General features: G+C 48.2%; 1 long non-coding RNA gene across 1 annotated transcript; it reads right to left on the bottom strand.

The window, feature by feature from the left end:
• Nucleotides 1-302: 302 nt before the first annotated feature.
• Nucleotides 303-12,753, bottom strand: LOC106851863 (uncharacterized). Its single transcript, XR_015806493.1, has 5 exons — nucleotides 11,251-12,753; nucleotides 9,525-9,650; nucleotides 6,465-6,607; nucleotides 6,135-6,261; nucleotides 303-2,084 (listed from the first exon to the last, which is right to left on the bottom strand). It is a non-coding gene; the product is annotated as an uncharacterized LOC106851863 (long non-coding RNA).
• Nucleotides 12,754-14,686: the final 1,933 nt, after the last annotated feature.

Genomic DNA, 14,686 nt, shown 5'->3' with positions numbered 1-14,686 from the left:
TTATGAACAGGTTTTTAATGCCTTTTTTACAGGCATTAACCAGAGAGGGTTTTTTGCATATGGAACTAAATGTTGCTATTTTTTTTCTGTCCCCTTCTAACCTCTGTGATAGTCAGGTATGTAGGAGTTTTTCCACATGTGGATTTTTATCCCCTACTCTACACGTGTACACTGCAAACCCCAGAGAACTGTAGGCAGGTTCCCAAGGAATTAAGTGGCACACTGTGGTGCAATTATTGCTGGATATTAGGAGGAAAAGCATCCTTGAGCTAAATCTGCTCCCACAAGTCTTCTTTTCTTTATTTATACTCATGTTGCTTTCCTGCTGCTGAGATCTGGAAGTACTTGTCAAGCCTTCAGCTGGGTTTTACACGTATTTAAACAGGAACCTGTCTTCATTCTTCCAAAGATACAGCCCTGAGCAACAGCAGCCCTGAACCAATTTGTTCCTTACTCCTTGAATTATTTCAGTTCTTAAAAAATCCTGTAAATTCTTGTTTGCTGTCCTGCCACTGTTTGTGTCAGGCTCGAGCTGAACAACCTGGGAAGTAATGCCAGGAGGTATTTAGTAACAAGCAAATAATCCAGATCGCTGCTGGCACCCAGCACCAGGGCTTCCATTCCAGTGTCTATATTTAAAATGGTTATCTGCTTATGCTGAGTGCTATTGGAGAACTCCTTAAAAGACTGACTGTTGAAAGTTCAGTGGCTGCTTTTGGCGGGGAAGCAGCATGGTTGATGGGGTGATTTGTGTGCACCAGGCCATGTGCAGAGGGAGCTGTGCCCAGCAGCCCCTGGGGATGTGGTGATGGCCAGCTATGGCCACGCTCTGCAAATAGCTGGGTCAGTAGCTGGCAGCAGCCACACGTGTCATTTGCTTTCCTCAGGAATCTGCTGCATCCTGACTGCCAAGCAGCCCTTCTATAGAGAACTCTGATAATAAAATATCTTTTGTAATCTCTGTGCTGGGCTACTGCAGCCAAAATTACTTTTAACCTTTATGTCACCCAGCCTGGATTGCTACGTGTGGCATGAAATACCAATGTGTGCGTTTGGCAGCTGGGGGTGGGACAGAGAACTTGTGACTTGTCCAGCATCAAAGCCAGCAATTCCATTGCCCTTCATGTCCCAGCTTTGGCTCCCTCGTTCCCAGCACAAAGGAACTGGGAAGCGATTCCCTCAGCATGAGCATGGCTGTAGGGAAAGGGAGTAGGGAAGGGCTTTTCCATCTGTCCCTGGGGACTTGGGTTAATCTATGCTTACATCCAATCTGTGCTTCTAGAGCAGAGTTGTTACTGAATTGGTGGATGATGATTTGATGGGTTTTCTTCAGTTTTAACATTGGTAGAAGGCTGATTTATTTTGTCCTAATTTGGTATCACTCTGCATTACTTGTGTCTTAGCTTACACTTTATATTTTTATATATTACAATTATATTATATATTATATATTATATATTATATATTATATATTATATATTATATATGTAATATATATTACATATATATGTAATATATATGTAATATATATGTAATATATATGTAATATATATGTAATATTTATTACTTTATATTATATATATATTACACTTTATATTTTATATATTTTTGGTTTAGGCTTATTTTATTTTTCTAGTAACCATTCATGGTTGAACACAGTCCAAGGCAAGTGGGTGATCCCTTGCCTGCCTGGTCAAAGATCACTGGCCACTCTCAGAATAGATGTGAGGCCTAATAAAATACAGGCTTTTCTTTCTATCTGAATTTTGCCATTTTCCTCAAGCCATATCCCAGAGTTCTGGTGCTGTGTAGTGTGGAAGCGTCATTGCCACACTAATCCCACAAGGTAAGTATAAACCTCATCATTTTTCTGTGTAATCATCTCCACAGCATCTTCCCAAAAAGCAAGTGTAGCCAGGGTGGAATTTCTGCTTTACAAGATTGTTGATCTTTCCATTTGCAGCTCAGGCTTCAGCAATGGATGCTCCAAAGCCAGAGTCAGGCAGTGGGAGGACATTTTCTCATTCTCGTTCTTGGTGATGCCGTTCAGACTGGATTAGAGTTTAAATCTTCAGTTCTAGAAGCTGTAGAGAAACAATGTTTCCATTTAATGTCTGTCTTGAATTTTATCATTTAGAGGGATTTAAACCATAGACTTGAATAACTGAATAACAGATTTATTGTGACTTCTGTGTTTGTTTGGGTATAGATTTAGACAGTACAACTCTTGAAATAGCTGGGTAACTAGAAGAAACGTTGTTAAAGCCTATGATTAAGAAAGCAGATGGGTTTGGGTTTTGTTTTGTGTCATATTTGTCTCAGATATTTTCTGCTATTGTTGGATTCTTAGCATATTTGATGTTGACACATATTGAAAGATTAAATTACTTCTAGATACTAAATTATCTTTTGGACTCTTACACATGATATTTCACTGGTTTTCCATGGTTCTTTATTTTCTTTTTACTTGCTTTTATACACAGAGACCCTCAGGTGTTTGAGTCTCTCAGTTTTCCATCATGCCTAGCCCTGTGAAGCAGCAAGGTGCCAGTCTGTTGGACTGTGTAGTGGACAGGAATGTCCTTTGGGATTGCTGGCATTTGTACCTGTTATTTCTATTGGCTTTGTAACTGCATCACACAGAGTACAGCATCCACTTCCAGCAAGGCAAGGTAAAAATCTTGTGACTGGCTTAGGGACCTGCACAGGGCAAGGAGCTTCATCATCCAGAGCAAATCCAGGAGAAAAGCAAACCCTGGAAGCCTAAGAGGAGCTCTGGCAAGCTGGGCAGCCATGGAGAGGCTCAAGGTTTGCAGCTGGAACATGGAAGAGGCTGGCTGCCCACTGCTGCATGGCTCAGTTAATCAGGACCTTGCAGCATCTCTTCTGCCCTGATAAAGCCATAAAGACATCAGCAGTGGAGCAGGTGTTTTGGTTCTTCAGCCAAGACAGAGAAAAGTAAGAAAGCACAGAGCTGCTTGAGTGATTGACTGAGTGGACTCAAAGTGATGTGCTGTCAGCAGCTGGGTGGCCGTGGTGGCCAGCACTGGGTACCAGCACCAGCAGTGCAGAGGAGCCAGGTGTGACAGGGCGGAGTCCAGCTCATCCTCCAAAATGCTGCTGCAGCCCAGGGAGGAGCTTTCCATCCTGCCTGCCAGGAACTGCAGTCTATGTTGGCATGGGCAGGAGGAAAAATATGATGGGAAACCGGGAGATTAAAATAATCCCAGTGAAAACAGGATGTTGGAAAGTTGGTAACGGAGTGGAGCTCAAAGGCTGTCTGGCTGCAGAAGGCTGCTGGGGCCAGGGAGGCTCTGGCACAGGCTGTTTGGGGCAAAACACCCAGTTCTCACATGCAGGCCCACACCAAAGCCTTGAGGCAGAGGCAGCACAGCTCTGCTGGCAGCAGACTGGAATCTTGTGTTCCCCAAATCATGACTGATTACGGCTATTTCCACCAATGTGTTCACTCGCCTTCTCTCAACACCTGCCTGAATTCTTTTTTGTTGGATGAAGGTCATAAACCATTTCCTCCAGCACATCAGCCTGGCATCACATTTATTTAAGAGATAGGAGCTGCCAGGCAGCAGGATGGAGCTGTTCCAGAGCCCGGCTGCCAGCAGGGAGCTGGATATCTCCCAGCTGATCACAGCCTTCTCTCCGAGCTGCCATCCATGGCGTCCTTCCAGCTACGACCAAATAAAAACCAAACAGTGTTTGTCTCTCACTAAACTGCCTCTTCCTTCCAGCACTGACAGCAGCAGTCAGTGCTGTGGATTTATGGCAGGGATGGCAAGCCCTGGGGTGGCTGAGGGAGCTGGTTCCCGTCCCCAGGGCCAGTCTGTGACCTGCCAGAGGCTGGTGAGGGGCTGCTGGCCAGTGCCCAACCAGTTTCTTGAGTGCCTTGCACACCCAGCAGTGAGGTGTTTCTGCTGCTCTGGGAGCAGGGCAGCTGCAGTGCCAGACCCTGGTTTCAGCCTGGACAGTGTGGTGGGCTCATGAGAGGGCTCCACATTGCAGGTCCCGGGCTTCAGCACATGTGGACCGTGCTCAGAAGCAAGTGTGAACTCAGTGCCCCACAATTTATGAGATCACTGAGCCATTAGAAAATGCATACTAAAATCTCTGAGGCTAAATCAAACTGGGTGGTTCTTTAGGTAAAATGAAAATTGCTATTTTCCATGAGTCCAAACTGCTATCCACTTATTTACTTTCCAAGGCTAAATTGAATCTACTGAGTACGTTGCAAGTTGCCAGTGTTTGTCAATGCAGTGCAGAAGCAGATGGGTGCAGAACAGCCCTTGGATGAGGACCATGTCCCCAGTTTTAATCAGCCAGTTCTTCCTAGACGTCATGTCTTTCCCCAGTTAGGCATCCCAGCTGGCCAGGCATGGCTGTGGGGCTTGGAAGGAAAGCTCAGTGAAGGGCAGGCTCTGCCCAGCTCCACACAGGTCCTGCAGCAGGGGAACGGGGCTTTCCCGGGTATATCTGCAACTTGCTTTTCTCATGAGTGTCCCAGATAATTTGGGTCCTGAGTGTAACCAGTGTATCCTATAACCTCGGTTTCTCTTCTTCCACGCTCAAAAGATGAGACAGATTTGTTCTCCAGGTCCTTGAAATAGTCAAAGTCATGCTCATCCATGAATGTCCCAGATGTTTACTACATCATTTGACTTTTATGACGAGTAATAAATAATAGGAGGATGGAGTGCTCAAAGTGCAATAATTGACTGGAGTCAGTGGCCTGACTCCCCTGGAACTCAGGTCATTTTCTGGAGTAGTAGGATGCCCAGCTCCTTTAACAATCAGCCCCTGCACAATTTTTGTCCAAGACTAAATAAAGAGATGTATTTTCAAGATGAGCTCCACTGTTGCAGGTTTTGACATCAATTTTGGTGTCTGTGGGCAGTGTCACAAGAGAGCTGGCTTCAAATTCAAGGAGCCAAATCAGGGGAGCTCCCTGCATGCCAGGAGAGGAGTGTGGGGAGCAACACCCTTGTGGCAGCCCAGACAGAGTTCAAATTCATGTTAGTTTTACATATTTGACACGAGAAATCTCTCCAGGCACCACTTCAATCCAATTTACAGCGTCTGGCTCAAGTGAAGTATGAGAAGAATTTGCTTAAGCGATTTGAGTGGCGATGTGTGAGGAGCTGGGTGAGCAGGCAGGGCCCTGGGGATGGTGGGGCTGAGCAGCCCTGGGGGCTCAGGAAGGCTCCATCCCCCAGCACTGGCACCCTGCTCTCTGCCACTGAGACCAGTGGCAGCAGGTCAGGAGCAGGCCAACTTATTCTCCTTAAAATCCTCACAAAGCTGCTTTAAAAACCAAGTTGGAGATGCTACTGCTCATGTCCTGGGGTAATTCCCAGCAGGGAATGTCACTTCTGGGCACCAGGACACTCCGTTTCCATCTCCATGCCACATAGCACCCCAGCCTCATCACCCACACAGCTGAGCTCACAGAAATTTGGGAATGACATGGCTTTCCAACAGTCGAAGACACCTTCACTTCCTGCAGAGGGAAAGCAAGTCTCAAGAGGCTTTGCAGCATGCACAGATGTTAATTGCCTTCTTCCCACACCACTAAGAAATTTGTGTGTTGTGTTCTCCACTACACAGCAGGGAAAATGGAAGATGGAGCAGTTAGACCTCATCCTGCAAGAGCAGGGTGCTGACTGGGCTGGGACAAACCAGGCTCCTCCTCTGCTGAGAGTTTGAGTCACCTTAAGGGAGTTGGAAAATTAAGGTAAGGAGGAAAATAATTTACAGCTTTAGCTCTTACTTTGTTCCTGAAATCTCTGTGGTGTCCTGGGCACTTATAGAAACTAATGAACCATGTCACCTGAATGTGGAGCACTTACAGGGAGAATTGGAGCAGTGATGGTGGTTAAAGGTAACTCCAGATGAGAGAGCAGTGGGGAACCCAGCCCTGTTCGTTTGGGGGAGCATTGTGTTTGCAGAGGTAGCACATCCCACCTGAACAGGGTACATTCAGCCTGGAGACCGTGCCCTGGCCATGCTGCCTTAGAAGGCAAGTGAGGAGGAGTGATTCCTGACCTTACTTTCAAAAGGGGACTGGGGAAGACAGAAGGGTTGGTCTAGACTGACTGTAAAGGAGGGAAGATCAGTTGTACCTGCTGTTGCTGAAGCCATGCTGTTCACCAGGACAGCATTGATGGCTCAGGCCAACAGAGAGTTCTGACAGATGGCATCACCACTGTGAGTGGCATCTCCACTTCTCCATTTTCGGAGTCACTCACACTAGAAAGCAAGGTGAGAGTATCATCCAAATGCTGTGTAAGGACTTGTTTGCCCCAGCAGCGCTGTGGTGGCCACCACAGCACCTCTGGCTGCATGAGCAGGGGCTGCTGTCCCCAGAGCTGTGCTGTGCTGCCGTGGGGAGGCTGTAACACAGCCCTCATGTGCACCATGGCCCAGCAGCAGGGTGGGGATGTGCAGCTTACCCAGCCTTGTAGGAGCAGCTTGTTCTGGCACATGGTGGGAACACAGGTTTTTCAGGGTGGCAGCAGGGCAATGTGAGCGTCCAAAAGGTCCAGCTGCCCTCATGCATTGGACATGGATTTGATGGCCATCACCACTGCCATTCCTGCCTCCCCCTCATGAGAGGGGTCAGGGAATAATTCATTCATTAGAAAACATAATTGCATCAATGACGACATAAGCAATTTTATGGTACTAAATGGTCATTTCCAGTTAATGCGTTTTTTAACTTCTGAGAATGTCTCGGCAGCCTCTCAGGTGATGTCAGCAGCGTTCCCACCCACTGTCACAGCCTGGGCACGGGGACACTGACGGGCACTGCTAGCTGCCTCTCTCCTGTGCTGGCAGCACATCCAGAGCACTATAAATGAAAGTTTCCAAACATCAAGGCAGCACTGAGGAAAAGGAAAATTACCCTTCAGGGAAGTATTCTGCTATTGTCAGGGCAGCGTGGAATGAAAGCAGAAAGGATTTTAAGACGGGGTTTTGGCCGCCGGTTGAGACTGTGATTATAAACTGCAGCCTGAATGCACCATGCCTGAACCAACCCCTCCCCCTGCCCAAGCCTTAAGCCAAAGGATTTAAACAAGCTCTTATGTAATATGGTTTTAGTGTTTCCAGTAGAAATAGGTGTTCTAAATAGAAATGATTTGCAGATAAAATAGGCTTATATAAAATGCTTTTACATTTATATAACCCCATGTTGGCATTGCACCCAACGCTTCCATCAGCTGTGAGCCCATGGCTGGGGACAGTGCAGGGTGCTGGCAGTGCCCAGTTTGGTGCCAGCATGCCACAGCCAGGACTGCACTGGCCTCTGCACCACGGAGCAATCCCTGTCCTGTGCCCAGCCAGCCTGGCAGTGCCCCTCCAGGGCCAGAGCCTGCTGGGAGAGATGCACTTGGGGTGGAATTTGTCAAGGGTAGTCTCCTCCCTTGTCCCTGCTCGGGGGTTCACTCACAGGACCAATTGCTGGACATCGCTGTGGTGCTCCCAGGTGGGGCAGTGGGGACAGCCCTGGCTCCAGCAGAGAAGCAGTGCCAGCCCTGGTTCCAGCTGCAGGGCCATGGCAGAGCAGATCATCCAGACTCGGCAGCTGGGCACTGCAGACACTGTCCCCTAGGGTCAGTGCTTTGGTCCTTTGAAAGTTGTTATGAATGTCAAGAGATGGAATTTTCCTTCACCCCAATGTCCATGAAAGGATGTCTCTGTGTGTGTGTGTGTGTGTGCATATATTTATATAACACACATATGTTTGCATGCATATAGATGTACGTATACATGGATGTATATATTTATTTATATGACATAGTGAAAGACCTGACTGCTCCAGCAGGTTGGCAGCATGGCCTCGGCTGTGGGCTCTTCCCAAGCAGTGGCCACAGTCCCACTGAGCAGCCAGGGGCAGCCCCCTGTCTCACTTGAGGCTCCTAAGCCAAATATCTCCCTCGCCATGAGTGTGCACCCACAGGATGAGCCCTCGTGCCATGTCTCTTCTCCATGGCCACCTTCATCCTGCTTGTGGCTGCTTGCAGCTGCTGAGCCTCTTGCCCAGCCCAGCAGTGCATCAGGAGCCAAGACAGTGGCCACTGATAAGGGCAGTAATAATTAGCTTGGAAACAGTGTTTTCTGAGCAGAAAAAAATGGTTGCTACGTTACAACCTTTATGTATGGTAAAGATACTCAGTCAAATCTTACACAACAGCCCTCAGTGCATCACACCAAACATTTGCTCTTAGGGGAAGGACTGTTTGCTAAGTAATTTTAGCTACCATTATGTGTACAGAACATGCACAGAATCATATATAAATATATAGAGATATTAATAGATGTGCATGTCTTGTTTATACACACATACATTTCCATATATATGAGAAACAAGAACATGCTTTTCAGCTACGGTCTGTTACTGTAACAGACCTATATGATTTACAGCTCCTTGCTGTTAACATTTCCATTCAAATAATGCCTTATTTATGCCCATACCAGAGAAGCTCTTTCGACAATGTGGGAAGAGGCTTTTTATTGCAAAGCCAGAACTGTCAGCAGCATCTATCATTTCTGGTGGGACTGTCAGTTCTCCAAGCAACATAACTTCATTTTTAATCCAGGTCTGATGGAAGACACTTGATCTGTCCTGCTTTTGTCAGTCACAGGGGCAAAATTGCCACAAAGAAATGGTATGTGCTACCTTCGAATATGACTGTCGCCCTTTCCATCTTGTCTGTGCTCTATTTTTCATAAAAGCGTGTTTCTGTGGTGCATTACAGGGGAAATGAGCCATTCATCTTTGTCTCCACTGCCCTCACGATTGCTGGGGAGTCACTCCCTGCAGGCCCAAGGAGACTGCTGGGTCAAGCAGCACTTGGGCATCTTTTATAGCTGGACCTGAGTGATTCATCAGCCACTTCCCCTTGGAAATCAATACTTATGTGTAGTACAAGTGCTTATGGCCCCTTATGTCATCTACAGATAAAAATTATACAAACAGACCAAACCAAACAGCTGTACCTTGGTCTAAATGTTTAGTGCTTGAACCAAGGGCTCTGCCAGCTCCCACCCACTGTGGCACACAGTGAGGTACTGCAGCCCTTCAGCAAGCATGGTGGAGCTGAAGGACAGGATTAAAACTGCAGAGAGGGCTGCAAACCAGTGCCAGCCTTTGCGTTTCCTTCGGGACAGTATGATCTCAACAACAAAAGTTATATTTTACATATATATAAAATATTGGATATGTGTGTATATATACAATATATAAGTGTATTACATGTAACGAAGTATAGGTATGTTATATATGTACATATAGATGTATAATGTCTCTATGCACATCCATGTCCATATATTGACATATACAACCTGTCTATGTGGATGAATATATGTATATATGCAGAATCATGAGTAGAATCTGTGTATACACACATGTGTAAGTATACAGACATACATACATATGTCTACATGTGTGTTCATGCACATATATGTGTACAAACTTCTCCACACCCATAGAGACACGAAAGGAGGCTCACCTTGTGCAGGGCATTGCCAGTCTGTCAGCAGCCCAAGATTCTCACACTGCCAGTGCTTGTTCCCCAGTTCACAGCAGAACAATCTGGTTGCTCTTACAGAGGGAGCTGTCACTGCTATCTGGGCTTCTAAAATAAGGTAAAAAGGCAGCATAAAATGATGTAGCAAGCTCTCTCCCTGCTCAGATTTGTACTTAAAATTATTTAAGAAGACTGTATTTCAGTTACAAAAACTACCATGACTAAAAACCCACCCCTTGCCCTTATGCTGCTCTGCTGTATTTCTGAGATGACTAATGTATCACCTTATTTTTCCAGTAACTATGAGAGAAAATGCTAATAAAACTTCTGGAAGAATTTTGCTTATTTTTCCTGGTTTGAAGCTGGGCACTCATCATGTGTGTAAGACCATGATCTTCCCTCGTAAAACTTGAGGCAACTTAGGCAGCAGCTCCTGCAGCCATTGGCAAGTCTTGGCCCATGTGGCTTGGCACCATTTCTTTGAACATCTCAGAGACTCTGCCAGAAGCCTTTTGGCCACTGTATGAGCCTGCCTTGCTCTCTGCTGATGCCCCAAAGATGGTCTGGTGCAGGAGGATCATACTCCTCCAGGGCACACAAAGGCAAGGGCCTCCTTCCTCCTCTAAACTTCATTTTGTCTGGGGAAAGCCCATATCCCCAGGTACTAGATTTCCTTTTCCAGGACAGGTCTTTTGCATAGCATGAATGCGTTGTTTTTGAGCCTGTATATTATATCTATACATACATTTGTGTGTGTTATGTATATATACAAATATATACACTTATGTGTGTATATCATATATGCATACATCTACACATATGCATATTTATATATCTGTATCTATATTTATCTCCTCTGCAGTACTTGCACATAGATAGGAAGCACAGAGCTGATGACTAAACTCTGGGTTTAATGTCTAAAAATACAGATGGAAAAAAATAACTCATTTTACTAGCACAAATATTCAGGCGAGTACTTTTGCAGGCACAAACCAAGCACTGCTTAGTGGCCAGGTAAGCAAGTGGCTGGGAGAGGACTGATCTTGCAATGGAGGATGCTACTGAACCTGTGCTCATGGGAAACTGACAGCAACATTTCTGACCTAGACAGACACTGCTACAGAGACGAAGATGGCTGAAAACAGATCTGAACCTTGTTCAGGGAATAAATCCTATCTGTTTTTGCAAGAGGCATAACGTGCATACTTCCGCTAAACTAACAGCATAAAGCACCAAGCACAACCACTGGAAAGTTGGCACCATCTGATTTTCAGTGCTGAAAACATGCCAGCCTGCTTGGGCATTGTGGAACAGCTTTAGGAGATGAAAGACAAAAGATGAAATGGTGCCACACCCTGGTGTTTTGTGCCTGCGGGGTGAGAGGCTGGCCATGGCCACCACGCCCTTCAGGCACTGGCCAGGCTTGGGACAAATTCTGGCATCTCCAGCCTGGGAGTGGAGCCTGCAGGAGACAGTGCCTGGATATGCAGGTGAGACAGTGCCTGGATGTGCAGGTGGGACGGTGCCTGGATGTGCAGGCGAGATGTTCTCCCACCCACTGGCCCCTCAGCTCGCCGAGCCATGGGCAGGGAGTGGTCCCAGCCTGCCCCAGCAGGGTGTCTGTGCTGCAGGATCCAGCTTTACCCACTGATCTCAGTTTGCCAGGTAGCAGCAATACAAACAGGTGAAAAATAAAATCAGCACCAACCTCAGCTCGTGCTCGATTCTGGCTGCTTTGGCAGTTTCTCCTTAAGGATGAGATGAGGACTCTACTTTGCCTGGAGCAGATCCCTCCCGGTGCTCAGGAACATCAGCACCAGCGGGGCTCAAAGCCTCAGCCCTTTGCCAGCTTTGCCCTGGGGACACCTGGGGCTCGACCTCTGCTCACAGGAGTGCTGCAGACAGGGCTGTATTCATGGGCTTCCTTCACTCTGTAACCTTCACCTCCCATTTTTTGAGGCTGTACCTACGGAATTTAAATTTAGGTTAATCCTTTGGCACCATCAGGTTCAAGATTTCCACCCTTGAAGACTAATGAGCTGCATTAAGATTAAATCCCATCAAGGAGAATACCAATGATTTTGCTCCTCAGTGCTCATTTAGACCCTTCCGAAATTGCTGTCATGGTGCTGTGGATGACACTGCTAAGGGGCTCACTGGTGCTGAGAAGCCCAGGGGAGCTGGACTCGTGCTGAGCAAGAGGGAGGCCAGGTGGCCTCAGGAGGCCTCTTCCAACCTACCCTGTGATTCTGACATCAAAAGCCACCCCATGGAAATAAACTGAAAACTAGCTCCACCATAGATGGAGCTTCTGCCTGCTACTGCTTTTTTAATGTGTAACATGGTCACAAACAGCTTTTTCTTCTGTACCTGTCATATGAAGAATAAAAGCGATGGAGAAAATGCACAAGAAAAGAGGAATTTTTGCAAAGTCATTGTCAAAAATGAAGAACTGTGACCCTTTCATCTCTCTTACAGAAGTCCATGGGAACAGCAAGCCCAGCCACACTCACCACAGACCACATGGGCAGATACACCCAAAATCCATCACCATTTTTGAAACATCAGCTGCTCAAAAGCAGCTTTAAAAAGAAACGAAGACACAAACCTACACAATGTGCAGGCATCACACAGCTGAACCAAACCCCTCCATCTGCCTCAGGAAGATTGTCTCGGGATTTGGGCACAGATTTGTGCCTGAGCTTTGTGCTTCTCAGCCCTCTCAAACATGCAGTTTAAACGCTTCAGTAATCTCCAGTCTTTCAGGGTTAATGATCAGACATAACTTTGAAGCTGCTGAACTTGTGAACCAGGATGTGTTGGGAAAAGCTGACGCATGTAAAGATTAGCCCCTTCTCAGGAGGAGAGTGTTAGCTGGGGCGACTGGGAGGGTTTATGTTTGATGGGATTCTGCTGACAGGGGCCATGCCATGGTCCCGCTCACCCCAACAGCCTCCCTGCTCCAGGGAGCCCCGGCAGCTTCTCCCGCTTTGCTCCCTCCATGCTCATGCAGTGCTGCGGAATCAGCAGCCGGCATAAACCCACGGCTTCTGCACTCTGCTCCGTGGGGTTGGAGGTTTTTAATTCGTTTCAGTTCAAGTGAGATGAAACCCAGCCAGTTATTTCAACTTTTCTGCAATGCATCACTTCTGTGACCCTGCAGCTACTCACCCAAAACGAGTTATCCATCACCTTGTGCAGCTGGAGCTGCCGTGCCCCAGCGAGCCCAGAGCTGCAGCCCGGCAGGGGCCAGCTGAGGTCAGTTGTGCCAGCCTGCAGTGTCACAGCCCCCGGGCTCAGCTGTGCCAGCCCCAGTGGCTGCGTGGCCATGCCAGAGCTGCTCCTGCTGCCCCTCCAGCCTGCGGGTCACAGCCCAGCCAGGACAGCAAAACACTGCTGTACCTCGGGTTACTTTGCCCCTCACTTCTCCCAGGCACAGCAAACGTTCCCCAGGTGAGCTCAGTTTTATCAGCTAATAGGATATGTTTCACCTGGTACGAAAACACCAGCAGAGCAATTCTAATGAGACGCAAGACGTGTGAAAACTCATTTATAAGAAAAATACATTCGAAAACTGTGCCGCTCTCCCGAAGGCATTTTTCCCCATTTCTTCGTTACGTACTTGCAGATTAATGGAGCGATATTTTTAATTGTTAAAACTTTCCAGAGCCGCTCTTGATCTCCCACGTTCCGGCCTCGGCAGGGACGGCGCGGCCAACAGCGCCACCGGCCGGCCAGCAGCGGGATGGGCCCGGCTAGAGATACCGGAGGGGCACGGGGACACCTGGGGGGGGATACGGGAACACCTGGGGGGTACGGGGACAGCTGGGGGGTACGGGGACACCTGGGGACGGGATACGGGAACACCTGGGGGGTACGGGGACACCTGAGAGACACGGGGACACCTGAGAGACATGGGGACACCTGAGCAGCATAGGGACACTCAGGTGTGCCCGTGTGTCCACACGATACGGTCTGTGCGCATCCACACGTGTGTGTGTGTGTGCGCGGCTGCTGGAGCATGGATGGTTTATGTACGTGTACATTGTGTGCGTATGCACACCTGTATGAATATATTCATACGCATATATACACACGTGTAGAATTTTACATACCCGTATATGTTTATACACCCATGTGTGTTTATACATACACACATAAGTGTGCACAGAGACACGCGCACCGTTGTGTGTGTACACACAGGCGGAAGATGGCTGTTTATGTGCACACATCCCGGGTGTATGTATGGATAAATCGCTGCCCGCAGCTGGCGCTGTTTGTCCCCGCTCCCCGGGAAGGGCAGGCTGCCGCCGGCTCCTGCTCGCCCCGGCGCTGCGCCCTGCGGCCACCGCGGGGAGCCGGAGCCCGCAGCTCCGCCGCACCGGGGGAAAGGGAGAGGGGAGGGACGGACGGAGGAGGCGGGCGTGGGGGGCCAGGCGGCTGCCGAGCCCGCGGGGAGCCGTGCTGCTGGGGAGCCCCATCCCGGGGGGGACGTGTCCCACCCCCGCAGGACAGCTCTGCCAAGAGTGGAGGTGTTTGGAGCCTTGTAATGCCCTCACTCAGCTGCTGCTCCAGCTGCCGTGTAATACCAAAGTGCTCTCCTCATTTAGTTGCCTTCTGGTGTCCCCATAAGTGAGCTGACATAGGTGACAGGTGGGGATGGAAATACGAGCCGTGATGATTAATACAGTGCTCATTTAGAAATGCGGGGCACTGTTGGTTTGTCCCTGCCCTGTGTGATGTATCCCCTCTAGTCCAGAGGCTGCAACACCCAAGCCGCTGCAAAGCCCGGCTCAGGCAGGGGGGTGAAGCCAGGCTTTGACAAGTCCATCACCCTAGAAATCTTCTGCTGCTTCCTGCAAACCTATTCGGGCTCAAAGCAAGAATATCAGCCTGCCATGCCCGCCTGGATAGTGCCAAAGGCACACAGGCAAGGCTCTAAGGACCTTTGGAAAGTTATCTTCTAAAAGTGGCTAATATCTTTGAGCCTGCAAAACAGGAAAAGGTGCAAAACTAAGAATTTGGGAGGGGGTGAGACCAGCACAATGACCTGGGCTGGAGTCAAGTCAGACAACCTCCTGGAGGCCTCCTGCTACAGCAAGGTAAGCCTTTAAAGTTCAGCTCCTCACCTGTCATGATAAAAC

The sequence above is a fragment of the Sturnus vulgaris genome, chromosome 13 (assembly GCF_052056855.1).
Source record: "Sturnus vulgaris isolate bStuVul1 chromosome 13, bStuVul1.hap1, whole genome shotgun sequence".
Lineage (NCBI taxonomy): Eukaryota > Metazoa > Chordata > Aves > Passeriformes > Sturnidae > Sturnus > Sturnus vulgaris.
This window is presented reverse-complemented; position numbering and strand designations above follow the sequence as displayed.